This window comes from Biomphalaria glabrata, chromosome 17 (assembly GCF_947242115.1).
Source record: "Biomphalaria glabrata chromosome 17, xgBioGlab47.1, whole genome shotgun sequence".
In the NCBI taxonomy this organism is placed as follows: Eukaryota; Metazoa; Mollusca; class Gastropoda; family Planorbidae; genus Biomphalaria; species Biomphalaria glabrata.
The window spans coordinates 21,349,342-21,377,270 of record NC_074727.1 but is presented as its reverse complement, the minus strand read 5'-3'; the positions used below and the strand labels follow the sequence as shown (position 1 = coordinate 21,377,270).

General features: G+C 38.3%; 1 protein-coding gene across 5 annotated transcripts in view; it reads right to left on the bottom strand.

Annotated features, from left to right (window-relative positions):
- LOC106059478 (potassium channel subfamily T member 2-like) overlaps window positions 1-27,929 on the bottom strand; it is a 115,024-nt gene that overhangs the window by 45,312 nt on the left and 41,783 nt on the right. Inside the window, exon 1 of one of the 5 annotated variants that reach the window (XM_056015687.1) lies at window positions 14,127-14,361. The exons of the other annotated variants lie outside the window; for them this stretch is intronic. The gene's annotated coding sequence lies outside the window, so the exon portion shown is untranslated. Of the gene's footprint in view, window positions 1-14,126; window positions 14,362-27,929 lie in introns of those variants that run through there. 5 annotated transcript variants of the gene reach the window in all.

Here is a 27,929-nt window from a genome sequence, read left to right as displayed (position 1 = left end):
GTGTGTGTTATAAGGTCAAACCCTTTCTTTAATTTAAACAAAATAGAAAGGGGAAAGATGTGTGCATAGATTATACAGACAAGGGCAGGGAATGTCTTCACCCGAGCTAAGGAGAGAGTAGTTGCGTCATTACACTGGGATAGCGTCCCTTTGTGGTTTAAATTAAACGTGACATGTTAACGCTAAGTGCTAGGGATTCACATAACGTAAAAAGGAGAGGGGGGGGGGGGTGGCGATGAGAAGGAGGCATTGCAAGGAGAACACCAGATGGGGGGGGGGTAGCTTTTATTTTTTAAACATCGCTTCAGAAATGTCTGTGGCATTGAACATCTCGAGAGACTTTCTTTTCACTTAGCTAGGGGGAAAGTCAGAAACGTACTCGTTACCGACAGGACCGCGGCCTGGGAGGAGGAGGGCCAACAGGTCCAGCCGACAGAAAGGGGGGTGGGGCATCTTCACGCTTTTTTATGCATTGTGTTTATACGCATGTGAATGTTTTTGGCGCGTGGGGGTGGAGGCAGAGGTGCCCACACGTACCCACTTTGTCTGCGGGTCCAAATATTTCTGGCGGTGGGCCTGCACCGAATCAGTTGACTTACTCAAAGTCGTATCAACTTTGGGGGGAGAAATAAGTTACTGAGGGGCAGTGAGGGCTTCAATATCATTGAATACTCTTTTTTCCCAAGAGTATTAAAAAAAATTAAACTAGGAATACTATTTTTTAAAAATTCTAAAACAAACAAGAGAAAAAGCCATGCTTATTAGTCTAAGTGAGTAATGTGAGTGTTTCTTTTTTAAAATGTCCCACTAGGATAAAAGAAAATCAGTTATAATAATCGCATGCCGTATACTGCGATACAGCAATATTGTCATGGTGTACACAATTTTATATCTAAGAAAATTAGTTTGAGAATAGTTGACAATAAGGGGAAGAAACCCTGCAACATAAAGGCTAAGAAAAACAGAGTGGGGAGAGAGAGAGTTATGTGTGGATTACGTTACCTAAAATAGATAAACGCCAATCAATACGACCCTGTATAGAGTTCTGGTGTAATCTTATGACACACAACAAGACACAGACTAAGATCTGTATCTCTACACAATCAGCCTCGTTTTGGCCGGTGTGCAAAATGTTGAACAATAGCGTCACTTTGTTACACAAACCACATACTTCTGAAACATGAGAGAATATGTTGGACATATGCACAGACTTCAAACCTGTTATGAATACTTGAAAAAATGTATGCAGTGACAACAAATTATAAGAATTTGATGAGGGAATTAATGAAATACGAAAAATAATTTCTCAGTGATGTAGGGCATTGGGCATTTATCAATGCGTTCATAAGATGACAAATACATGGGTCAAAAAGCTCCTCGTGCCAACCTCCAAACCCAGATTCCCTGATGATTAATTAAATGTCGTTGACGCCACAACTCCTTTTACACAAATGTATTCTTTCACATGACATTCACAAATCTAATAGCGATTACATCCGTCGGCACAATCACTCATCAGGGCCAGGTCTCAAGCGCGGGTTAAACATCTACACCAGCAAGAGATTATTGCTTTCCTCCCTAAATGTCATAACTAATAATACATCGCAATGGTCAACTCCTGAACTGCTCACAAGTGGAAGATTTTATTTAAGAGAGACAGACAGACAGAGAGGGAGAGAGAGACACACACACAAACAGAGAGAGACAGAGAGAGAGAGACAAGAAGACAGAGAGAGACATTAATGCCTTTATTTCGAGCTCAAGTACAAAAGAATAAGATTATAGCACTGGAGCATTTAATTACATAATTATAAGATGGATGATGCCAATGATGTATCGAGAGGGATTTTATGGTATTTTATGGGCTGCAAATGGCTATTTTATTCTCTAAAACAATGTCGTCCTACCTGCCAGTGGGAAATTTCAATTTTAGACGTATGGGCCTAATCAGTACCTTAGAGTCAGAGGCTTCAATAGACAAGGCAGGAATTTCTAGGGGCGGACATCGGAGGATTCCAGCTCTGTAGACTCATCATGGCGCCTCCATAGAAACGTCAGTTAGGGGAAACGGATAGGCTAATAACGAGTAACGCACGCTGCCTCCAGTTGGCTACCACGGTCTGATCCAACGAATGCAATTGTACGAGGTGAAGGTGGAAGAAAGGCTCGTTGTCCCATCCGCCACACAGTTCCCCAACGGGGGGGGACATACGGCCTTCGCATACGACATTGGCACAAGAAGACGTGTCCCATTAAAAAAAAAAAGGATGCGATGACATGATCAGTTAGTTGATGGGGTCTCCAGACAGAAATGTCGGCGAAGAGGTAATCCCTCATACCTGGTAAAGGGGACTAATCTCGATCCTTTACGGACACTTCACGATCGGGCCGGACAGCACCGCGTCACAGGCTGGACATCACCCGCGGGTCTTAGCTTGAGCATCACTGCTAACAGATTTGATGGTCTTCTATTAAGAAGCATGTACGGTTTGTTTGTTCTATTTCTTCTTGTCTTCCAAGAAATGTTTTTTGTGTACGCACTCTGACCTCGTTATGGAAGCGAGGCGCGCATAGTGCCGATAAGGTGTGTACGTATCGCTTGTTTTTAGTGCTAGTACTTCCGAGAGAGAAAACCAACAAATCACGTGGATATTTCCGTCAGGTGAGAACAAATACAACACAGCCGTTACACAGTGACATAAGTAATGATGTTGATTGCAGGGCCCCGCTGTGACAATGACAGACCGTTAGGTGACAGCAGAGTGTGCTTACGTGTCAGAGGTTCGCTGTTCGTAACTTTTTTTTTCTTTTTTTTTTCCAAAGACACAACGCCATGTTTGGTAAACATGTAAACGAGAAGACGTGAGGTAGAGGGCATAGGAGAAAGGACATGGTGAAGTAGAAGGGAGGACATAAAATAGAGGACTTACTAGGTCATGTGGCTGAGTGGTTAAGCGCTCGGCTTCTGAACCTGAGATCCTGGGTTCGAATCTCGGTGAAGGCTGGGATTTTGAATTTCTGGATTTTTAGGGCGTCCCTGAGTCCACCCAACTCTAATGGGTACCTGACTTTAGTTGGGAAAGTAAAGGCGGATGGTCGTTGTGCTGGCCACATTGCACCCTGCTCGTTAACCGTTGGCCATAGAAACAGATGACCTTAACATCATCTGCCCCATAGATCGTTAGGTCTGAAAGGGAAACTTTACTTACTAGGTCATGGGGGGGATAAAAAGGAGGAGATAGAAGAGAGGACTTAGAGGGTAGGACATGGCAAGTAGAAATGAGGACGTAGAGGGTAGAACATAGTTGAGTAAAAGGGAGGACATAGAAGAAAAGAGTTAGAAGGAAGGATATGGTGAAGTAGAAGGGAGGAATTAGAGGGTAGGGCATGGGGGAGGACAGCGTAGAGGGAAGGACATGTGTCAGTAGAAGGGAGGAATTAGAAGGGCGTACATAGAAATAGAAGAGAGTAATTAGATGGTAGGACATGGGTGGTGTAGAAAGGAGGAAAGAGGGCAGGACATATGGGAAGTAGAAGGGAAGAATTAGAAGAGAGGACAGAGGGTAGGACTCTTGTAGAGTAGAATGGACACAGAGAAGCAGAAAGGAGGACTTAGAGAAGTGGACATGGTCTAGAAGTAGAAGGAAGCACATGGGTGAGCGCCTTCTCAAATTAAAACAACAGAAAGACGGGGTTGTGTCATCTTATGCTCCAGAACATCGCGTCAACTATCGCAAACGTTTATTAACAACTTGGTCAAGTCTAATCTCGCTGAAGTCTCGATGCTTGAACGAAACTCCAGCAGCCAGGCTCAAACCGCCTCGCGTGGAAATTTATTCTCAAGAATGATAACATTTGTCTGACCTTCACTTCCAGCCTCATGTCTCCCTCCTCCACTTTGGATAACTAGGGGAAGGGAAGGAAGCGGTGGCACATTGCTGTCCACTTATTTATTTGTGTTTAATACTCAGTAAAGAAAAAAGTGCCCACATTTCGTCACAGACGAAATAATTTGAACACACCACGTTCCGAAGTTAGACAAGTTCCAAGGTTTAACTAGTTCCGAAGTTAGACAAGTTCCAAGGTTTAACTAGTTCCGAAGTTTCACAGGCGGGTTTCTCTATAAGCCGTTCACTCTCTACTAATGCAGAGGTTGGGGATAAGCATTAATAGGAAAATCTGAACTTTTTTTTCACAAGTACTAACTATTTTAAATAGTGTAACACAATTTCTTTAGGTCTTGAAAGAGTTGAACCTTTGTTTAAAGTTTTCAAGGAGTAGGTCGTTGTAACATGTCAAGAGATTTAGCCTCTCAATTTTTTTTATTTTTTTTAGCCTCTCAAATGTCACTGTACAAGTACATGTTGTGGGTGTTTCGTTTAATTTTGATTTAGCTTAACGCCCACAAGGGTAGATAAAAAGAAGGTGGCATTTAATTTGCATACAATCTAACTGAATAAACCGAATTAATGACTTCTTTTTTTCTCTGGTGATTTAAGTCTATAGGACATGGCAAAGGTCGCGATGTCGCAGCAGGTCAGTATTGAAGCTTTCTATAACGATTGTTCTCGCCCGTGAAATTGTCCCCCCCCCCTTTTTCCAAGACGAAAAAGAAGGGTTGGCACCGCTACGAAAAAGAAGGATTGGCACCACTATGACAAAAGAAAGGTTGGCACCACAACGAAAAAGAAAAGTTGGCACCACTATGAAAAAGAAAAGTTGGCACCACTATGAAAAAAAAAGATTAACACCACTACGGAAAAAGAAAAGATTAACACCACTATGAAAAAAGAAAAGATTAACACCACTATGAAAAAAAAGAAAATATTGGCACCACTATGAAAAAGAAAAGTTGGCACCACAACGAAAAAGAAAAGTTGGCACCACTATGAAAAAGAAAAGTTGGCACCACTATGAAAAAGAAAAGTTGGCACCACTGTGAAAAAGAAAAGTTGGCACCACAACGAAAAAGAAAAGTTGGCACCACTATGAAAAAGAAAAGTTGGCACCACTATGAAAAAGAAAAGTTGGCACCACAACGAAAAAGAAAAGTTAGCACCACTATGAAAAAGAAAAGTTGGCACCACTGTGAAAAAGAAAAGTTGGCACCACTGTGAAAAAGAAAAGTTGGCACCACTGTGAAAAAGAAAAGTTGGCACCACAACGAAAAAGAGAAGTTGGCACCACTATGAAAAAGAAAAGTTGGCACCACTATGAAAAAGAAAAGTTGGCACCACTGTGAAAAAGAAAAGTTGGCACCACTGTGAAAAAGAAAAGTTGGCACCACTGTGAAAAAGAAAAGTTGGCACCACAACGAAAAAGAAAAGTTGGCACCACTATGAAAAAGAAAAGTTGGCACCACTATGAAAAAGAAAAGTTGGCACCACTATGAAAAAGAAAAGATTAACACCACTATGAAAAAGAAAAGTTGGCACCACTATGAAAAAGAAAAGTTGGCACCACTACGAAAAAGAAAAGATTAACACCACTATGAAAAAAGAAAAGATTAACACCACTATGAAAAAAAAGAAAATATTGACACCAGTACATTGACCATTTCTCTGATTCACAACGCCAACTTTGTTGAAAGCGCGAAACGAAACTAGTTCATATCCCCGCCTCACAAGCCCACCCTTAAAACTGCTACTACAAACAGAGCATACGTTTTAGGAATAAATAAATCTTTATTTATTTATTATTCTTTTCATGCATACATCTTATCTAAAGACTCTTATCTGACACACTCGGCAGGAAAGCACTCGGCGGGTACCTCCGGTTTTACATAAAAGCTCTCAGCTCTCTCGTCCTTGATGTGCATGCAAATGTGCTTGTGATAATGCTAATCCGTGGAGCTCAGGGTGCATCCAGCGACAGCACACACACGCATATGTGCGCAATCTTTGATAAGATACATCAAATCAGACAGTGTTTCTCAAAATGTTTACTTGTGACAACCACAACAATCCAAAACAATTTAAGTTTGGCAGCTAAGGACCACGGGGAGAGGAATTTAAAAGCTTCCCCAGAGGTGCCTGAGCGTAAGAAAGAAGGATAGAGTCACGTTTGGTTGACGCCTCTAATGATTATGGTATGAAACCACTTAATTTCAATGATGGAATGACGTCTCTTGATATAATTGTTTAATGATTGAAAATTGGTAATAATGTCATTTATACAATGCAAATATAACAGATTAGTGCCAGGTTAAAAGCATTGACCGCCTTAAAGTCTCAGGGAGCGCGCTCCACTGTTTGAGAAACACTGCGACAAAAATGTGTGTCGAAAAAGATTTTAAAAAAGCATCGCGAGTGTCCTCCATGTTTCCTTAAAAAAAAAAATGTATTTCTTTTACTGATAATTTTTGTGTCCGGGAAATCTTGGCCCCACAAAGGGGCAACAATTGTAAATTATTACTTAGAAAAAAAAACGCATATTTTGTTATGTACACTGAGACGAAGTCAGTCTTTTAATTGGTCTGAACGATGGTTGCCTCAATAGGCTCGTAAACTCGGTGATTTAGTGATTTAGTGCAGTATAAACGATTTTAAAAAAACACGAACGAATGGATTGACACAGATTCACGCGTATAACGGAATAATATATTACGCTACACCAAAGCGTGGACATAATTAACCGAGACACGTAAGCCGAATCAATCACAACAATTCTGTAGGACCTATGTAAATGCTACACACACACACACACTTTAAAAAAAAAAAGAATTATTACAGAAATCGTCGGAATAGATAAGAAGGTCTAATTACAGCCTTCCCTCTCCCGGACTTTCTAGTCCGTTTGTGGCACTCGCCTGGGCCTCGCATGGAACAATTCATCTTATGAAAGTCAAATCAGCCCCAAACCTGCCGCCACGTACACGCAGTAATTCTGAAACGAATGTAAATATTTTTGTTTGTTGAATTCATCAAATAGAGACAGGACAGGGACAAGGCTCGTCTCCCAATCGACTGAACAAAGAACAGACATAAATAAAGATTGCCTCATCAATAGGAAACGAAAGAGAGCACAAATATTGACAATGAGGGAAAGGAAATAAAACACGCACACACACACACAAAAACTCACGTTTGAAGAGCCCAATGTTCAAAACTAAATGCTAAAAAAACATAATTAGTGACATCATAAAATACTTATTGACGTATCCTGCCCTCAAAGACAACGTTGGACGATTTTGGTAAAAAAAAAAAAATTCAACAAAGAAAAAACCTAAACTACTAACTGTTACATGTATAAGAATAAGAAATGAGGATAAAACAAAAAAAGACAACAGAAGCAGATTTATTTTCTGTATGTTTTCTAATTATCCAAAATAAAAATTTCGACGCCAATGACAAGTCTCAAATCGCTTCCAGTTATTAAAGATACGTTTAATATTTTAATGACATACAGAGATAAGCATGCATACGTTCACGCATACAGACATACATAAGGCCTACAAACTGACGAGATAGGCAAGAAGACAGACAGACAGAGAGAGAGAGAGAGAAACAGATAGATAGATAGATAGATAGATAGATAGATAGATAGATAGATAGATAGATAGATAGATAGATAGATAGATAGATAGATAGATAGATAGATAGATAGATAGATAGATAGATAGATCACAGGTATTAATTTCTTATGCAATCCATGAAGAACATTGTTTTAAAATATTTTTTAGTCTCTGGCCCTAGCCTATAAAAAGATCAAAGTCTTCCTAGTACACATCTAGACTACAACTTTGTATCATGACTGCGTTTGGCTCAGAGAGTATCCGTGTCAAGCATAACCAGCCCTAGTCAAAACCACTCAAGACAATGGCGAGTGACACGCACTACTAATTCGTGTGTGACTCTTGATGTGACCGAAATAAGCGTGTCTAATGAGTATGCTAACGAGCTCATTAACGTATGAATTGGGATCATGGGGATATTTTATAGGAGGGGTGGGGGGACAAAGAGTAGGGCAGACACAATTACTACAACATATAACATACAATCTATTTTTTCCCGGCTACAATATATAAATACATATAAATTGGGGAAGTATTTAACTGAAACAGCATCAACGTTGAAAGTAAATAAAAATATAGCTATATCACTACAAAAAGAAGTTTAACTGCTTCCCCTCACCACTATATCATAATCACCGCGAACAACTTTCATTGTTTGTAATCCAATATTTTTAACAATTTAAGGTTAAAGGTCATATATTTTATTTCGAATTCGTCTAATAGAGGATTACCGTTCTCTGATATTTCAAATTATTACATTTAAATGGTCTTCTCAGGGAACGGGTTTCATGTATCAGGCTGAACAATAAATGACTTGATATATTTTTCTCTAATTGGCATGAGCGACTAAGTCACTAGGTGTCACTATGGCCCCGAGTTTGAAACCTGCCCTCTGCCATCCTCTGTCGACCTGCAGGACGTCTGTGCTTAGATGTTATAATAATATTTTTTTTGAAGGAAAGTTTTCTGCTATAAGATCAAACCAACTTTTTCTGCTATAAGATAAAACCAACGTTTTCTGCTATAAGATCAAACCAACGTTTTCTGCTATAAGATCAAACCAACGTTTTCTGCTATAAGATCAATGCCAACGTTTTCTGCTATAAGATCAATGCCAACGTTTTCTGCTATAAGATCAATGCCAACGTTTTCTGCTATAAGATCAAACCAACGTTTTCTGCTATAAAATCAAACCAACGTTTTCTGCTATAAGATCAAACCAACGTTTTCTGCTATAAGATCAATGCCAACGTTTTCTGCTATAAGATCAATGCCAACGTTTCAAATCAAGTCCAAAACTGAGCTGAGAGGCGAGGGCGAGATAAAATTTAAGAAAAACATTTTCAACGTACAGTTTAAAAGAAAACAAACGTAAACGAGTCTCTTCCCATTTATCATCTATTGCTTTCAAACTTGACAGCTGTGAACCTTGTGTAGGGTTTAACAAAACACGGATATTGAATTGCTTGTTCAAGTTTAACTTTGCCACAGACTAGCGTGTAACCAAACGTTTATGATTTTAACTCTTGTATTTTAATTAACATAATGAGCTGGACTTTGAAGACGGTTCAGATCCATGGCCGCCAAATGGTTGAGCTGGTAATTTCTTACTGTTCGTCAAACAGAAAGATTCACCTTTGTTTTCTAACGCACCAAGAACATTTGAACCCAGGACATTATGTCCAGTGGAACCATACAGAAATCTGAAAGGCCGATTCTCATGGCAGTTGAAGAAGCACGCTTATTTACAAGCCATACAATTTTTACTGACTGTTTTATTCCTAAAATCCTTACGAGACAAAGACAAAAGGCAGAAGCCACTCCTCGCTAGCGAACGTGATTTAGGGCGGCTCCTTATAGCCGAGCCCGCGTCATCCTAACAACCCTTGGTCATCCTAACAACCCTTGGTCATCCTAACAACCCTTGGTCATCCTAACAACCCTTGGTCATCCTAACAACCCTTGGTCAAACTGAAGACAGAAGTGAGAAGAGTAGAAGCATTCCTTCTTACAAAGCTTTCATCAACTCACTCTGTCTGTCTGTCTGGTTAAAAGTGTGTACACGTTATTTCTCCCACACCCATTCTCGGATGAAGTTGAAACTTAGCACAATTATTCATTGGCATAGACAACACATATATGATTAAAAGAAAAAAAACAATTAGACAATTAATCACTGGTAGTTTTGTTTGATACCAAAAAGGGAAATTAATCCTTTAGTATTCACAGATACGGTTAAATATGTAAGGTTTTGTCCCCTTAGATAATTAAACAATTTATTTCTCCAATACCCGTTCTTAGATCAAGTTGAAACTTTAAACAATTATTTATTTTACCTAACAAATCATGAATTAATTAAAACATCAACCAATTGGTCAATGAATTCTTTTGTTCTGATATTGAATAATGGAAATAACCGCTACATTATTGAGAGGCATAGTTGTGAGTTCTTTCCCTTAGATTAGCTTTGTTTTTTAAGGATTTTTTTTTTATTTTCTTGTGTTATTGTTTACTTAAAACGGCTGATGCATATCTCTACAGACTTCGTTTCGGTGACACAAGATTGTCGAGCTGGCCTCAAATGGCCATTCTAAAAGTATTCGTATCAAATGTGCTTAAAACAAAACAAAATATGACCAACATTTGAACAGGTGACATCTGGAGGTCCATTTAAAATTACAGGGGTAAAAACGTTAGATCCGCAAACAACATAAGCACACGCGCGCAGACATACTCAAAACAAAAACACAATTTTCTCGTCCATTGTCGCGCCAACAGTTTTGACTCGCTTTATAGAGTCGTGCCTGTAGATCAATTGACTGAGAACTTACAGACTCGGTGCGACAGGTGGGGACAACAAGCATGTTCTAAGGTAGGGAAGGTCAGGGTTGTTACATGGGATTTTTTTTTTTGTGGCGCACCTTTACATGAGGCTCTGTAGGAACCACGAAACAAAGTTTGAAAATACACTCAAACGGTTTTTATTTTCAAGGCCCTTGTGGGCCATAGTTCACGAGCTGTTGTGGACATTAGATTACAGTGAATTGGGGATGGTTCATATTTTTAACAGTACCGAGCTAAAATAGTACATTATGTTAATTCATTTCCGTTATATTTAGAAACAAGGGTGGTAAAAAATGTCTACCCTTACCCTTTATTATCTTCCCCTTTTTTTTTCATACAAGTACCATGACGACAGAAGTAACTTCCTCTGCTGTCCCGATGGTAGAGCAGATATGAAAAGATGCAACGTCTAAAATCCACAAGCTTTTGACCCACTTTTTATGGTAAATACTTTGTGGAGTTAAGTGTGAACAAGAAAGACAGGTGCTCACACATACACTGTGTAGCATCAGATAGCAGAACCACCCTCACAAATATTACACCAAAACACACACACACACGCATAGACTAGTTGTGGTAGAACCACCCTTACAAATATTACACCAAAACACACACACACGCAGAGACTAGTGCGCCAAAGCAATCTAGGTCAAATTAAAATGATTCACCTTTTTTTTTCAAAGCAAAAGATAAATTAACTTAATTGTAATAATTCTGCGTGCAATATCTTTGTTACGGGCATTTAATTTGCTTCTAGGCCCGTGGCCGTAAGACAAACGAGATAATTATTACAGCCAGGGTTAACATTTGACTAACACTAGAATAGCATTCACCAGAACAAAGCACGTTGACTCTTACCAAACTAAAAACTGATAAAATCTATGGCCATTTGAAATGAAATTACTTGTACTATTTGTAACTCAAAATGTGTGTTCTAACGCTTACAGTTTTAGGAGTACCAACTTAACACCAAAAACACACCATGAAAGAAAAAGGCCTAAACGTGTAATGTTGCACTCGCGCACGAGCTCGGGATGTTTCCACACGACACTGTCTTCGGCGCTCACTTCACATTTTAAACACGTGTCGGAGAAAAATAAATGAAGCTCAAACGGCACTCCTACAAGGCACAGTGCCAGGTGTTGGAAAGCGAGGATGACAAAATAGAAGATGGGTGGATGACAAAGGGTGGACAGGCCTATCCTTCATTGAGTCATTCAAATATATTGGGGGGGGGGCGAAGCTGTCGAACATTCAGAATCCATCCTCCATAGCAATCACTCACAATTACTGAGAAAAACAACAGCACAAAACTTGCTTCCGAAATATACACATCCACTCAATCTGTTCAAATAATGAAGAGCATCGGACAGAAAACTTTATAATGAAACTATCCGAGATGTACTTTTTTAAAACAAAAGAACCTAGAAAAACTTAGATCTACATAAGCAAAGTTTATGCTGGGCCAACCCCGGGCAACGCTTCTCAACCTCAACGTGGAGCCAGGGTGGACATGGTCGTTAGAGCCAGGGTGGACATGGTCGTTAGAGCCAGAGTGGACATGGTCGTTAGAGCCAGTGGGACATGGTCGTTCGAGGAGACGATTATGCCAAGAAGCAGAAAAGAACGGTCGTTGGGGAATGCTTAAAGACAAAGTCCGTAGCACTAGCGGGGATGGAAGAGAGCCCCTACAACCAGGTCACTAATCTCAACTGTCCACACGCAAGGGGCCGTTTTATGGTGGACAACTACCCGGCTGATGTGGTACAAAGGAGGAATATGGGGCAGTTTTATGGTAGACAACTACCCGGCTGATGTGGTACAAAGGAGGAATATGGGGCAGTTTCCTCTGTCGTTCGGCCAGGGACCCTAGGAAATATAGTCCTCGCCTCTAACCCGAAGGTCTTGAGATACCAGCCATCAGTCATAGAGATGTAAAAGAAAATGGTGCTAAATATCCAAGGGAGGTAAATGGTTAGATCTTGTAGAATTCATTGAAAACAAGAAAAGTAGGATCTAATAACAGATAAAGAAGTAGGCATCTGTTAATTCTTCGAAATAGTTGACACGTCTTTGTACCGATAGTGTAGCATACATTTTGCTTATTGTAACAATGATTTTTTTAAAATATCCTTTCACCCAAGAACTTTTGGGAGTACAATGGAGGTTGTTACAGGTAAATTCTGGATAAACCATAAGAATAAGAAACAGTCTAAAAACAATAGCCATATACAAATATTTTACCCAAATAGAGTTGAAAATTACGGAACTCAATTAACTTACCAAGTGGAGGCTGAGCGGTAAAGCGCTTGGCTACCGAACGGACGTCCCGGGTTCGAATCCTGGTGAAGACGGATTTTCAATTTGGGATCTTTGGGTAACTCTAAGAGGCCACCCAGCTCTAATGGATACCCGACATTGGGGAAAAGTAACGGCAGTTAATCGTTGTGCTGGCCACATGACATCCTTGTTAACCGTGGACCACGGAAGGCAGATGACCTTTACATCATCTGCCTTATAGATCGCAAGGACAGAAATGGGAACTTTACTTTTTTTTTTCAATGAACTGTTTTCTGTTACAACTAAACAACAGTCTACTGATCCAGCAGGTTCTATCTTGCCTCATACTGTGTGCTCGACTTCTGTACAGTTCACGAGCATGTCTTGTGGCTTACACAACGAAGCTTACATTACCCCCAGAACCAGAATGACACTGACAGGACAGCTTTTGCCAAGGTTCAAACTAGACTCTTGGTTGTGCAACTGAAGCACTTTAAACTCTGCCTTCATACCACCTTTAACCATTGGCAACAGAAACAAATTAGGCTTGTAATTTTAAAAAATCTGTTTGTATCGATAGATCTCAAAAGTAAATTTACCATTGTTTCTAGAGAGAAGACATCTGGTCAAGATCAATCTATACATCAGATTAGATAGTAACAACCTTCGAAATTACAACTTCATTATAGTCACATAGATGTCTAGATTTGCTGACAGTGTGCACAAGGTCACATGACGCACGTCTATTTATAGACATACTGATACGTTGACGTAGTTCATAAAACAGTACGGCAGAGGGCCGCAACTTCTGGCATGAAGTTGAGAACGAGTCAGCACCTGTGCCCCAACTACCCCACCACTCAGTTAAGACGTCGACAATAAATTTTTCTAGAATCTAAAAATACTAAATCTAGATCTAGATCGAATTAGTCAAGATCTAGAATCTAGATCTATAGGCCTATATATTGATCTAAATTATAGACCTAGAGCTTTTTTTTTTTTTGTATTGACTGACATACAGATGAAAAATGGATGTAAAACTAGCTCCATTTTGTTAGATTCTATTAGTTTAACAAGTTTTAAAATATATTTAGATCTAAATAAAAAAAAATCTAGATTAAATCTAGACCTAGACTACTAGAGTCTAAAGTAGAAAAGGAATGCCCTATAGAGTCTAGATCTAGTCTAGATCTTTAAATTTAAGGCCTTAACTTAAAGTCTTAAAAGGGCTCTTTAGTCTTTGCATTTTTTCACACATAGTCTAGATCTAGCTTAAATATTTTACCTCATTTAATTAAGAAATATTTAATTTCCCTGACAGTTCAAACTAAATCTAAAAATAGTAATACAAAAAATGTCCTTGGGGCCTAGGCGCGGGATTTCCAAAGCAATTTTTATTATTATAGCCTATGGTCTACGGTTCGAAAACGGCTGATTCAAGAAGTCTATCTAGATTATAGAGATTACAATTATTCTAGACAATAGATACCTCAAAATGTATGTATATAAATCTAGAATGAACTAGAATCTAGATTATTCAAGATATTTCACGGAAGAAGTAAATCGCTTATAACGTAAGTCCAAACGAAATAGATTTCTACTTCAAAATATAATCCACATCAGGAGAAAAAAATCACCAGTACGTGAAATCAACACGGGGCACACAGACACTAGGCAAATACGTCTGCTGCTTGTCATGAATGAACTCTGAAACCTTTTTTTTTTTTTTCAAGAGTTCATTTCCGAATTTAGTCACGTGACATACCGATACCCTCTTGCTTTATAGGAATGGGAGATAAGCGAGGCGTGTGGAGAGGGCAGAAACTGGGGACAGCGCGAAAACGAAAGACTGTCGGTACGGCGGAGCCCCCTGGTTCAGTACGACTGCTATGCTCAATGTAGCGTTACACAGCGAGGGAACAGGACCGGGGTTGGAAGTTGGCACTTCCTTCATTTGCGAACTCAACCGTTACGACGGTCATTTACAAAGAGTTTGCGTGACAACTACCGACTGTGATATCAAAACCTTCGATTTCACAATTAGGTTTATTTTTTTAAATTCTTTTCTACGCTATTTTTCTTTTACATTCGAAATGGAAGTTTAGGTTCCATTATTTTATTTCCTTTTCCCTGTCAGTTTTTCTTATATTATGAGATAGTGGTACGGCGATGTCAATGTATTATTATTATGTTAGAAATGAACGAGTAGTCATTCTCTGGCGCTGCCAGGGTCGAGTTTCGCTAAAGAGAAACAAAATTCATCGTAGTCCCTTTAACAGTTTCCACTGAGGAATTTTCTGGTGATGTGGCAGGTCTGCAGCAGTACCGCCTTCTGACAGGCAACGAAGATGTTCCTAGGAATGTTAAGGGCCTTGAAGGTGTCTGTGAGGTCAGTTGTTATTACCCCCTCGGTTGATATAACAATGGGGTATATTGTTATTTTGGACAATTTCCATAGACGCTTAATCTCCAAGCCTAGGTTCCCATATTTTCTTTGTTTTTCTATCTCAGTTTTTCTTAAATTATGAGACAGTGGTACGGCGATATCGATAATGGTAGCGGTTTTTTCTTTTTTATCGATGAACAGCAGATCCGGGCGATTGAAATCTACCGTTTTGTCGGTCAGAATAGGCCTATCCCAGTACAGCAGATGTTCAGTAGACTCGAGAACCTCTTGCGGAGAGTATTTATAATAAGGGGGAGTGTCCTTACCGATCAATTTGTACGTCAAAGCCAGGTGTTGGTGTATTAACTTTGCAACTTGGTTATGGCGACCTAGGTAGGCTGATTCTGATAGGGCTGGACATCCTGCCATAATGTGTTCAATCGACTCGCCCACATTTCCACATTTTCGGCATTTGTCGACAACATTGAGTTTCAGGATATGCTTCTCGTAATTTTTTGTCCTGATTACTCTGTCCTGTATTGCTGTAACAAAGCCTTCTGTTTCAGGGTAGAGATGACCTGCTTTGAGCCATGTTAAGGAAGCAGCCTTGTCGATGTTGTCCCCATGTAATGAAGCCGGAAATTTTCCGTGGAGTGTTTTTTCTTCCCATTGGCGAATCTCATGCCCTACGTCGTCCAAACCGATATTGACATCAGCATTGTGTAGGTTCAGAGGGGTTGCATCGGAGTCGTATTTCCGTAGGAAGGAAACTAATTTATTGCTGGAGGCGAGCAGTTTTGATCGTATTTTTAAAACTTGCATCTTACACAATTTGAAGATGTTCTGCAATCCACGACCCCCATCCTTCCTGGGCAGGTATAACCTTATGGTGGAGGACTTGGGGTGTAGACATCGAAACTTGGTTAGTAATTTTCTAGTGAGTCTGTCAATGTCATGTAGGTCGGTGTCAGTCCATTTGATCACACCGAACGTGTAAAGGAGCACAGGGACGGCCCAGCTGTTAATTGCAGTGATGAGATTACTGCCAGACAGTTTGGTGTTGAGGATTTTATTAACTCTTTGCCTATATTTGCCAAGAAAGTCCTCTTTTAATTTCTTATGGTTTATCTTGGCATTCTGGTTTATTCCAAGATATTTATAAATAGAGGCGGAGTTCAATTCCTCGATGCCTTCAAATTCAATGTTGGTGTTCGTTGCCTTGCCCTTTTTAATGCTTATTATTATTATTATTATTATTATTATTATTATCTACGAAACGAACAAGTATTATCATAATTGTAAAGCGCGTCTCTCAGCCCTACTTTAGTATTGTCAGTACGCGCTCTGGGCCCTGGCCAATCTTTTTACGTGGGTATCGAAAGGACGAAGGGAGGGGGGGGGGAGGGATTTGTCAGAAGGTTTCCGCGTGCTTTTGGGCGCTCAGAATGCGGGGTTCAGCAAGAGTTTAAAATTCCGAGGCTCCATTGGATTCCTGGTCCCCTCGTTAGGTGGTAGAGCGACATGAACACATGAAGAAACATATACCCGACCGTAACCAGGGTCGTAGCAAGCGATGGCGGGCTGCTTCGTCATCAAGTACACGGGCTATCATTAAAATAACTAAGGGCCTCGTGGTGAAGGATGGCCCCTGGACATTCTTCCTGACCCACCCCATTCACTCCCACTCAAATTGTCAAGTCCTTCCAATGACTTTCGAATCTCCCTAGCAAGATTTGGGTCAGTTAAAGGTTCGTTATTTCACTCGGGCAGTCTCAAGGTTTTAGTTAATCTAATATATAAAGTAGAATGTAAGGAGTATGTATCTATGTCCCGCATGGAAATCAAAACCGTTTGACACATCTTGATAAATCTTGGTATAAATGTCTCTTTGTGGTAGGTACAGATTGTGGATTGCCATTTTTGTTTATTTATTAGTCAAGCGGGGGGCGCGGTGGTTGAGTGGTTGAGCGCCTTCCGAACTTGGGGTCCTGGGTTCGAATCTTGGTGAAGACTGAGATTTTTAATTTCGGGATTTTTAGGGCGCCCCTGAGTCCACCCAACTCTAATGGGTACCTGACTCTAGTCGGGGAAAGTTAAGGCGGTTGGTCGTTGTGCTGGCCACATAGCACCCTGCTTGTTAAACGTTGGCCATAGAAACATATTATAGTAAGATGACCTACCCCATAGATCGCAAGATCTGAAAGGCAACGTTAGTCAAGAATTTTAAAATTGATTTATAAAATTTGAATATTTAAGGCAATTACAACTTTCCTCTACTGTGAGGTTGTCAATTGCAATGTAAACATAAATTAACCTCGATTTTATGTAATCGAGGGCACACCAGTTTTGTCCATCTGCAATTAGTTTGTCCAGAATTTTGCTTAGCTGAACTAGTCATTTGTATTTGAAGACTTCGTATAAAGGAATATCGTCTCGACCTTTTACCAGGCAGTTTGAAAACCAGAGCAATAGATCCGGAAAATGGCGCGACATCATTTGCCAAAATCGAAGTGAGCTTTTGGAAAGTGAGACGTTGACATTCTTATTTGTATCATATCGACAAAAGTCATCAAATATTAAAGAAGTTAACTCGTTCGACATATAAAAATCAGGTCACTCTCTGTTTATAACCAGCTTTAAAAAAAACTCATTTAATATGGATGTTTGTTTTGTAAAACGCCCACTGCAAGCGCCGGTTGCTATGATACCATATTTGGCATTGTACAAAATGGCCAACGAAGCTTGGCGTCACGGGGGATAACTCTCGGTACCAATGATCGTGATGTAATTGATGCTAGAGTACGATTCTGATGTCGCCATGGTCTCACATTTAAACGGGCCTCCACATTTTTAAAAATAATTTTTACAAATGACGAAACATGCATATTACAGTTAAAAAATTACGGGAGACTAAATTTTAAAATATTTTTTTTCCACAATATGGCCATTCTTTTAAGATTTATTAATATTACTAAGTGCATTTAATATACTGAATGCTTAAAGAGGCCAAGGGGCATCCGCAAAATTCCTGCCCAGGGTTTCTACCTTCTGAAATCCGGTACTAGTAAAAGGTTAGCACTTTGGGTTTCAGAGTTCTTTAAGAAATAGCATTCATTAATTAAGATAGAAAAAGAGAAGAAAGCGATATGAATAAATGTGGTGGAAATATCATAGGACCTAAAGAAAAACCTAAGAATATGATAAGAAAAAAGATTGGGGAAATAAACAGACAAAAGATTTAATGTCAAGGACGACAACTTCAAAGAACTGTTGCCAACTAAAAAATAACAAGCAAAATATAAAAATCCTTTTGAAAAGAAAACAACAAAGCTTATCTAAAGAGGAAGAACTCTGCACTTAAAACTATATCTATCAATATTGTACAAGTTAATCGATATCAAAATAATTAATTACCAATAATTAATTGACTAATTGAGTATTTTCGTTTATTGAGCCATGTTTTGTTAGGTAACATAAATAATTGTTTTAAAAATATCAACTTTATTGGAGAATTCGTGAGTGAGAAATAACTTTAACAATTATTTAAAGGGACTAAACTCAACACATTTAGCCATATCTGTGAATACTGAAGTATTAGTTTCCCTTGTTGCTATTAAACAAAATAATTAATTACCAGTAATTAATCGTCTAATAAGTTACTTTTATTGATTCATGTCTTGTCTATGTCTATAAATAATTGTGCGAAGTTTCAACTTGATTCGAGACTGGATGTGGGAGAAATAACATGTACACACTGTTTTAACAGACAGACAGACAGACCGAGTTGATATAAGCTTTGTAAAAAATTACTACACGCGAAAGAGTTTAGAGATTTAATTCTTTTACAGCTGGAAAGTGCGCACACAAAATTTACATCTTTGTGACTTCGCTTGTCAATACTTTCGTATTCTAAATTGATAACTTCATGGAAACTGGAACCTGGGTGAAACCTAGACGCGGATTTCGAAAAAGGATCTAACCATTTTCCTAGAAATTTGAAAGTTGCTGTATATGGGTTTCTAAAAGAATTACTAGCACGTTGGCCACACTGTGAAAACTCTAGTTTGACCGTTATAATTTTTTAAAGTAAAAAAAAAATGAAAGAAATTTAAATTTGGCTCGAGAACGAGAACAGAGTCAACTTGAACGTTGCATTCATTTTGACTCGCCCCTACTTCCCATTCTCGGATCAAGTTGAAATAACTATTCATAGACGATGACGATACACGAATCAATCCAAAATTAATCAATTTGTTAATCAATGAGTACTAATTAATTAATTTTGTTATATATGGCAGTAATGGAGCTACACCCTGCCATTTTAAGATAAATGGCAGTAATTAGCGGTAGTTTCCCTTAGATAAGCTTTGTTTTTTTTTAAGTCATCTTTTTTCTTTTTTTTTTTTCCTAAAGTTTTTCTTGTTTTTCTGCGTTATTTGTTAGTTGATTCTTCCTTTGTTGTTCGTTTGTTTGTTTGTTTGCTTGCTTGATTTTGTTGTACACACTGACTAAGCTTTAAAAAGGATTGGTGTGGGGAGGCTGGGTGTACGAGGCTATTAACACTCCACAGTCGTAATAGGTAGCACTACTAATGGACTTTACAGTCAAAAGTGTCAGCTGCGACCCGTTTCATGCAGCACTTAAGCACTTACGCGAAAACTTTTTTTTTAAAAGCATGAACAAAAAATCGATCTTCTACATTGTTTTAAACCTAGAAAAAACTTAAGTCAACTGAAGAGGAGTGTTTGCTTTGAGCTCTATTAATTTTCAAAGCAGAAGTGCTCAAAGTGATAACACACGTGCCACGTCATGTTGGAACGAAAAATAAATAAGTAGAAAATCCGTTAGTTGAAAAAAAAAAGGAGGAGGGGGTAATGGAGGGAGGGGAGGTTCTGGTACGTTGAGAGGTCAAGTCCTTTTGACCATACACCTTTCCACAATATACCAAAAGTGACCTAAATCTTTTTACAGTAGTATAAGTATTTAGGATGAAAGACAAGCTAAGTTAAAAGCTATTGCCCTTCCCCCGTTTCCAGTTCCTTAAACGAAGCCAGTAAGCCCGTTCTATTGTGAGCATCATCAAAGTCAGTTTGAGTGAAGGCTTGAACAAACTAAAACGTTTCCCTTTTAAAAGCCACGAATAAAATGTCAACAGAAACTCTGAAGTTTCAAGTCCTACAGCACGTGGCGGCAACTTCTTTCTGAGGCAGACATCTGGAGAAATCTTCTGAGGCAGACATCTGGAGAAATCTTCTGAGGCAGACATCTGGAGAAATCTTACAAAGAAATAGCAGCACGACCACACTTAGGAGTAGAAGAAGGCAACAGCTGAAAAAAAAAAGACTCAGACGATGAGCAAATAACTTGAACAAACAGTAAGCAGACGACAGCTTCATCTTGAAAGCCTACCATCTTTTTATATCTAGGGTCTGTATGTCTGGAGAATATTTCTTAAAAATCTTTTTTTTTAACGTATATAACGATTTAATTGAACTAATTAAAGTTCAAATATCTAATTGTATTTCTAAACATCGTTCGAAAAGGAGAAAATAAAATGTTAGCAGGTCCAGGACACACATCGCGCCAATGCTGCAAGTTTTTATTTTTACAAAGCTAGATCAACTCACTCTGTCTGCCTGTCTGGTAAAAACAAGTTTGTACACAATATTTCTCCCACACCCATTCTCGGATCAAGTTTAAACTTCGCACAATTATTCATTGGCGAAGACAATACGTGAATCAATTTTTTATTTTTAAAAAATCAACCAATTTGTCAATTAATTATTTTTGTGTATTAATTATTTCGTTTGATATTGAAAAAAAAAAGAAATTACTTCTACATTATTGAGATATATAGTTGTAAGTGTGGAGTTCTTCCCCTCAAATAATCAAGTATTTTATAATTTGCAAGTTTGTCATTGGATTTCCGGCGTTAAAATGAACAATAAAATGTTCAGAAACCAAGTCAATGACGTTTTTGTTATATCCTACAATCTTTTTATTTTCCACTTCTATTTTCATTGGATATCTATGTAATGGACCTCATTCACCAATCATAAACAAACAACATTTAACCACGTGATAATATTGATAAAACTCTGAAAATTACGTATCACGTGACAGCGTTTATGGATTGCGTAATTTGTATAGAAGATATAGAGAACCACGTGGTAAAATGTTGTTTGTTTACGATTGGTGAATGAGGTCCATTCGTACTCGTAGTATGTGAGACAAAACGGCTCAATAGATTTTTTCAAAGATTTATCAGAAATACGGGCTTCAGAAGTCTTGACAGTTATATCAAATTTCGTTTCAGGAAGTGTTCCAAAAAAAATTAAAAAAATAACTTCAAATCTTTCGTTAATTAGCTTCACCGTTACGACCGGAAGTGTGGCCGCGCGCTTCGGAAACAGTATTTAAAAAAGGTAAGTCTGTAGATCTAGATCTACTAAGTGAGAAACATGAGGGAATAGAGAGGATGTACACAGACTTTAGTGCCAAATGGTAAAGGTTAAGTTGTAAGTCTACTAAACACTGTCGTATTCGGAAAAGGATAAAGATTTCAACGTTTTTTGAATTCACTCGACAATCTCCATAAACCACGATTGTGTCGTGGTAGCCATTTCTCCCCCCCCCCAACCCAAACCAATCGAGTCTTTTTTTTTTATTAAGGAGGTCAAAATTTTAATTCTCGAAATCATATGTCTGTAGCTGTCATGAAAATGTGATTTTTTTTAAAACATGAATGCCATTTAGTTTAATGCAAGCTTTATTTTTTATTACAAAGCTTAAATTAAATCCCTATCAGTCTGTCTGTATGTCTATCTTTCTGTCTGTCTTCCCAGCTATAATGGGTGCCTGAAATTTGTTGGGGAAAAGTAAAGGCGGTTGGTCGTTGTGCTGACAACAGAAACAGATGATTCATGCTCATCTTCTGCCCTACAGATCTAAAAATAACATGAATCAAAAATTTAAAAAATCAGATAAAGATAATGTGGTAATTAATCAATTTTGTTTCATATTTAAAATATGAAATAAATATTACACTATGATATATATGCTGTAAATGTGCAGTTCTTGCCCTTAAATAAGCTCTGTTGCTGTTTTTTTTAAGTATTTTTATATTTTGCTTGTTATTCGGGTGGTTTGAACGTACAGCTGTGTTTGTTATTCGCCCCTCCCCCGCCCCTTCAAATGATGCTATCAAACGTGAAGAACCAGAAATTAATCGTGGACGTGTCAATGTCGTAAAATGTCGGCGGTGTCGTAAAGAAACAGAAACTGCTTAGACCAGGCGTATTTACGGCAGGCTACCCTGGACAAGAGATCGGATCTACTCGAAATTAACAGCGCGGACGAAACTTTGCCGTGTGGTCATATTGATTTAGTGCCGTATTAACTTCCAAATGAAAACATTTTTTTTTACAAATCTTATATCAACTCACTCTGTCTGTCTGTCTCAAGTCTGTCTGGTAAAAAGTGTGTGCACGTTATTTCTCCAACACCCATTCTCGGAACAAGTTGAAACTTAGAAATATTCTATATTGACATAGACAAGACATAAATCAATAAAAAAGTAATCCATTAGACAATTAATTACTGGTAATTCATTAAATTGTTTAACACCCACAAGGGAAACTAATACTCCAGTATTCACAGATATGGCTAAATTTTTTGAATTTAGTCCCCTTAAATAGTTGTTAACTCTACTTTCCCTTTGCGAATTCTCGGATCAAGTTGATACTTTAAACAATTATTTACTGTACCCAGCAAAATACCCAATAAAAAATATATCCATTTAGTCAATAAATTAATTTAGCTATAGAAGTGTATACCGTGAGGTTGAAATCTAGTAACATAACAAGCAAAATATTAAAAATCCTTTTAAAAAAAAACTAAGCTTATCTACAGGGGAAGAACTCCACCCTTAAGACTATGTCTGTCAATAATCTACAAGCTATTTCCCTTTTTAATGAAACAAAATAATTAATGAACTAATTGGTTTGTTTGTTTTTTCCAGTCGCTGGGTTTCATTAATAAAATATAGTGAATAGCAGTTTTGATTTGTGACCTATAATTTTTAGATAGAAGAGTAGACACCTCAGTTTAGCTTTAAATACAGAAAACAATGCTTGGCGCCCGGGCTCACAGCGCTCCCCCAGACGCCCTAGCTGACAGGGAAGGGTGTCTATTGTCGTTTTACTTACTCCAGAACGAATGGGTAGAAAAAACATCCGAAAGAAAGAAGGGACTGAATGTAAGGAAGATTTATGTACACACACACAAACACACACATATACCCCCGCCCCCCTTTTTCCAAAAAAAAAATTCTGTTTACCCCCATGTCTAGCGCCAAAAACTGTCGAGTACCGAACTTATAATGTTTAAAATTCATGTACATCTTTTAATCTTCCCCGTCTCATCAGTTCACTAATCATAACATTAGTTCACTAATCCCAACATTAGTTCACCAATCACCTTTTATTCCACGCAAATCTCTTGGGAACATTTCCACCAGAAGCTCGAGAAAATATCAAAAGCTGATTTGGATCACCAGCTTCTAACCAGTGACTTTAATCGTGAGAGCACGCTGACAATTAAACGATCCTACATCAAGAGTAGCTTCCAGGCTAGGCCATCACAAGTGAACTACAGAGATCTATGCTAACATGCCATTAGTTGTTGCCACAGGAGTAATTGCCAAAAGCATAGATAACATTTTCAGCGCCCCATTTAGGGTTGCTTTTGAACGGTATGTCTGTCCGTCAGTCAGTCACTCACTTCATAAATCTCAAAAACAAAAAGTGCTTTTGAAAATTCAATCTCATTATCACCTGCCTCGTGATAAAATGGATGCATCTGCTACTTCTGGTGCTCTGAAGGCTTTTGTTGTTGTATTTTTCTTTTTGAAAATTAAGTATGCAAATTCTTATATGGTACATGAATACCATTTTTAGAACAAGGATTAAAAGCCTTAAATAAATACATAATTATATTATAATGGCTACAAGTATCCATAGGGAATGTACAAGAACACCCTAAAAGAGGCAAGAAAAACAAAAGAGGCCTAGGGCCCAAGGATTCGTAGAATGATAAAGCTAAAATTGAAAATGGCTCGTTGTTCCGTCTTAGCGTCATACCCTCTTACTACCCCCCCCCCCATCCCCTCACACCGGCTTCCTTATTTTATATACATATATATATATATATATATATCCTCCTCCGTGATCGAAGATGAGCACATTTCCCCTTATTATAGTAGGAGCGTCAATCTACATTCATTAGTGCCAAAAGTAAGTGGATGTCAGCCTATGGCGTCCCTTTTACCGAACAGTAAATAGCTCTTGGTAGTTGTGGTTATCCCCCTTCATATCAGAACCAACATCAGAACCGATTTACCCAGCGACCGTTACCTAAAGCTTCAACAAAATACATTATAGATAAGCACACACACACACACACACACATCCTCACGCATACAAACACATCCTTACGCATACACACACACATAAATAAGACAGACATACAAACGTCATAATAAACATTTTTGTTTATATTTGAACCCTGCATTCGTTGCAGGCAACAGGAGAAATTGGTTTTACTTTGCGCTCTCTCTCTCTCTATCTCTCTCCCCTCTCTCTCTCTGTCTTTGTATTTCTTAAAATATAGTTATACAAAGACAGCTTGAGAGAAACAATTAGTTACTGCGTTAATGTCTGGAGCTGTTCATTGATATATACATGTATAAGTTATACATACATATTGTAACATATACATATATACATAGTGGAGAAGGGGAAGGGAGTTCGTAACGTCACTATGACGTCATTAATGAGCGTGACATTTTTTTAAAAGTTGTTCCCCCTTCCCTTAGCAACGTTTTCAAAAGAAACAATATGGCGGATGATTTATTTTCAAAGCTGCACAAAGTTGAAAAAAAAAAAGATGTGAGAATGACAAAAATTGCACATGAACTTTGTCTGTGAGCTGCATGAACAATTAACGCGCAGAACGTTACTAAAAGAATTTGTAACAAAGTTGAGATGACACACAGCGATAGCAATTTATTTTTTGTAAATCCATTGGAACCAAAGACTCAACACATTCTTTATGCTGGTTTGTAGTGCCAGAGCCTCACCCACTTCCTGCAACTATTAGTATGTATACGCATTTTCAGACATTGTTGAACATGTTTTTTTTTTTTAAACTTTTTAAAACGCATTAGAATCAGTTTCTTTTGCTTCGATCAGTGGAACTCGTTACTCCAGCTCTAGTTTGGCAAGGAAATGCAAGGGAAGGAACTCGCAGAAAAAAAATTGAAGAGCTACTTAAAATGACACACAACAACAGAATAGAAAATAAACAATTTTTGACGAGTTGAAAGCGTGAAGACATGTTCCAAAGTGCAAAATAAACTCAAGTTTGTAATATTCGTGCAATGTACACCCTAATTAGAACACACAAAAACGAATTATTACAAATTTTTTTGTTAAACTTTCTTTGCGCATACATTCACGCGAGCAGAGTTGGAAATGTTTGGTAATTAACAAAACATACCGACGCAGTATTTCCGGTCTTTCAAATGCAAGCGCAATGACGTCATCGCCACAAAAAGTTTAAAAAACAAAACATGACGAGGATTCAGGGAGAGACACAAACTGCGAGTCAGACGTACTGGCTCATTACATTAAGTCACTTACGTCTCATGTCGTGGACATCTGTGACAAACAATTGGCCAAAAACACATTATAATATTTATTATTATTATTATTATTAATAATTATTATTATTATTAGCGGCCCCCGAAAGGGGAAAAGACGCTATTAGTTTTGTGCGAAATGTCTGTCCGTCTGTCCGTCCGTCCCGTTTAGATCTCGTAAACTAGAAAAGATATTGAAAATCCGACATCAAAATATTTTAGACCATTCAAAGTTCTGATGCAACGGTTACTTTTTTTTTTCTGAAAGCGAAAAATCTAATTTTTAAAATCAGTTATGCAAGCAGTTTTTTTAAGAGAAAAAGCTAATTAGTATGCATTACAAGTTAGACCTAATCTAAAAAGAATAGTAATCTTGTAAACTTCGTTGTTCTGAACTTTTTTTTTATTGCGAAAATTTTTTTTTTTTTTTTTAAGGATTCGAATAAGAGATTGAGTCTTTTCAAAACAATTAGATCAATTATAAGACATCAGTTGGCCCAGGGGAGGCGCGGTGGCTGAGCGGTAAAGCGCTTGGCTTCCCAACCGGGGGTCTCGGGTTAGAATCCTGGTGAGACTGGGATTTTCAACTTTGGAATCTTTGGGCGCCTCTGAGTCCATTCAGCTCTAATGGGTACCTGACATTAGTTGGGGAAAAGTAACGGCGGTTGGTCGTTGTGCTGGCTACATGACACCCTCGTTAACCGTAGGCCACAAAAACAGATGAACTTTACATCATCTGCCCTATAGACCACTAGGTCTGAAAGGGAACTATTTAGGCCAGGTTCACATCTAACTTTACATTCACTTTCACCTATCCTTTGATCTGCGGGACCGTTGGGGCACTACACAAGATCTGTTAACCTTCTTTTTCCATTCTTATCTCTTATTTGTCTTTGATTTAATTTCATTCGGATGTTATTTCTGAAAATATTGAAGCCTGCCTGGGTGGACCACTTCGGGGGCCGATTTTGAGTTTGTGTTTCCACACAAACTGTCTTTTGTAACCTTGTTTCTTTATGTTCTATTACATAGGGGAACTAGTTAGGCCAGGTTCACATCTAACTTTGCATTCACTTGCACCTATCCTTTGATCTGCTGTACCGTTGGGGCACTACAAAAGATCTGTCAACCTTCTTTCTCCATTCTTATCTCTCATTTGTCTTTGATATAATTTCATTTGGATGTTCTTTCTGAAAATATTGAAGCCTGCCTGGGTGGACCACTTCGGGGACCGTTTTTGAGTTTGTGTTTCCACACAAACTGTCTTTGTAATCTTGTTATTATTATGCTAGAAACGAACGAGTAGTCATTCTCTGGCCAGGGTCGAGTTTCGCTAAAAAGAAACCAAATTCATCGTAGTCCCTTTAACAGTTTCCACTGAGGAATTTTCTGGTGATGTGGCAGGTCTGCAGCAGTACCGCCCTCTGACAGGCAACGAGGATGTTCCTAGGAATGTTAAGGGTCTTGAAGGTGTCTGTAAGGGCAGTTGTTATTATCCCCTCGGTTGATATAACAATGGGTTATATTGTTATTTTGGACAATTTCCATATACGCTTAATCTCCAAGCCTAGGTTCCCATATTTTCTTTGTTTTTCTATTATTATAATTATTATTATTATTATCATTGAAGAAATAAGCTAATTTTCATTCTCTGGCACTGCCAGGGTCGAACTTCGTTATAGGAAAACACAATTCATTGTAGTCCCCCCCCCCTCAACAGTGTCCAGTGATGAAATTTTAGGGGATGGAGCAGGTCTACAGCAGCACCGCCCTCTGACATTTTTATTATTGATAGTAAACTCTGTATGAGAGAATTGAGATCATTTTTTTCCAAAGCACTCTGTCCGTCTGTCTGTCTGTCTGGTACAAATCTTGTACACGTTATTTCTCCTACTTCCCATTCTCGGATCAAGTTGAAACTTAACCACAATTATTCATAGCCGATGACAACACATTAATTAATTTTAAAATATCATTTATTTAATTAATTATTGGTCAAGAATTTTTTTTAATCTAGAAAATGGAGATAAATCTTTCAATATATAAGCTTTTTTTTGTATTCTTTTATATTTTGCTACTTACGTAATAATTGTGTCGCCACACAGTCATTTTAGACAGCTGAGGTAGAAGTGATTCTAGGCCTATAGGTTATGTCTCAAACTATTTTTTATATCGATATAAAGATAATTTTAAAAATGGATGAAATA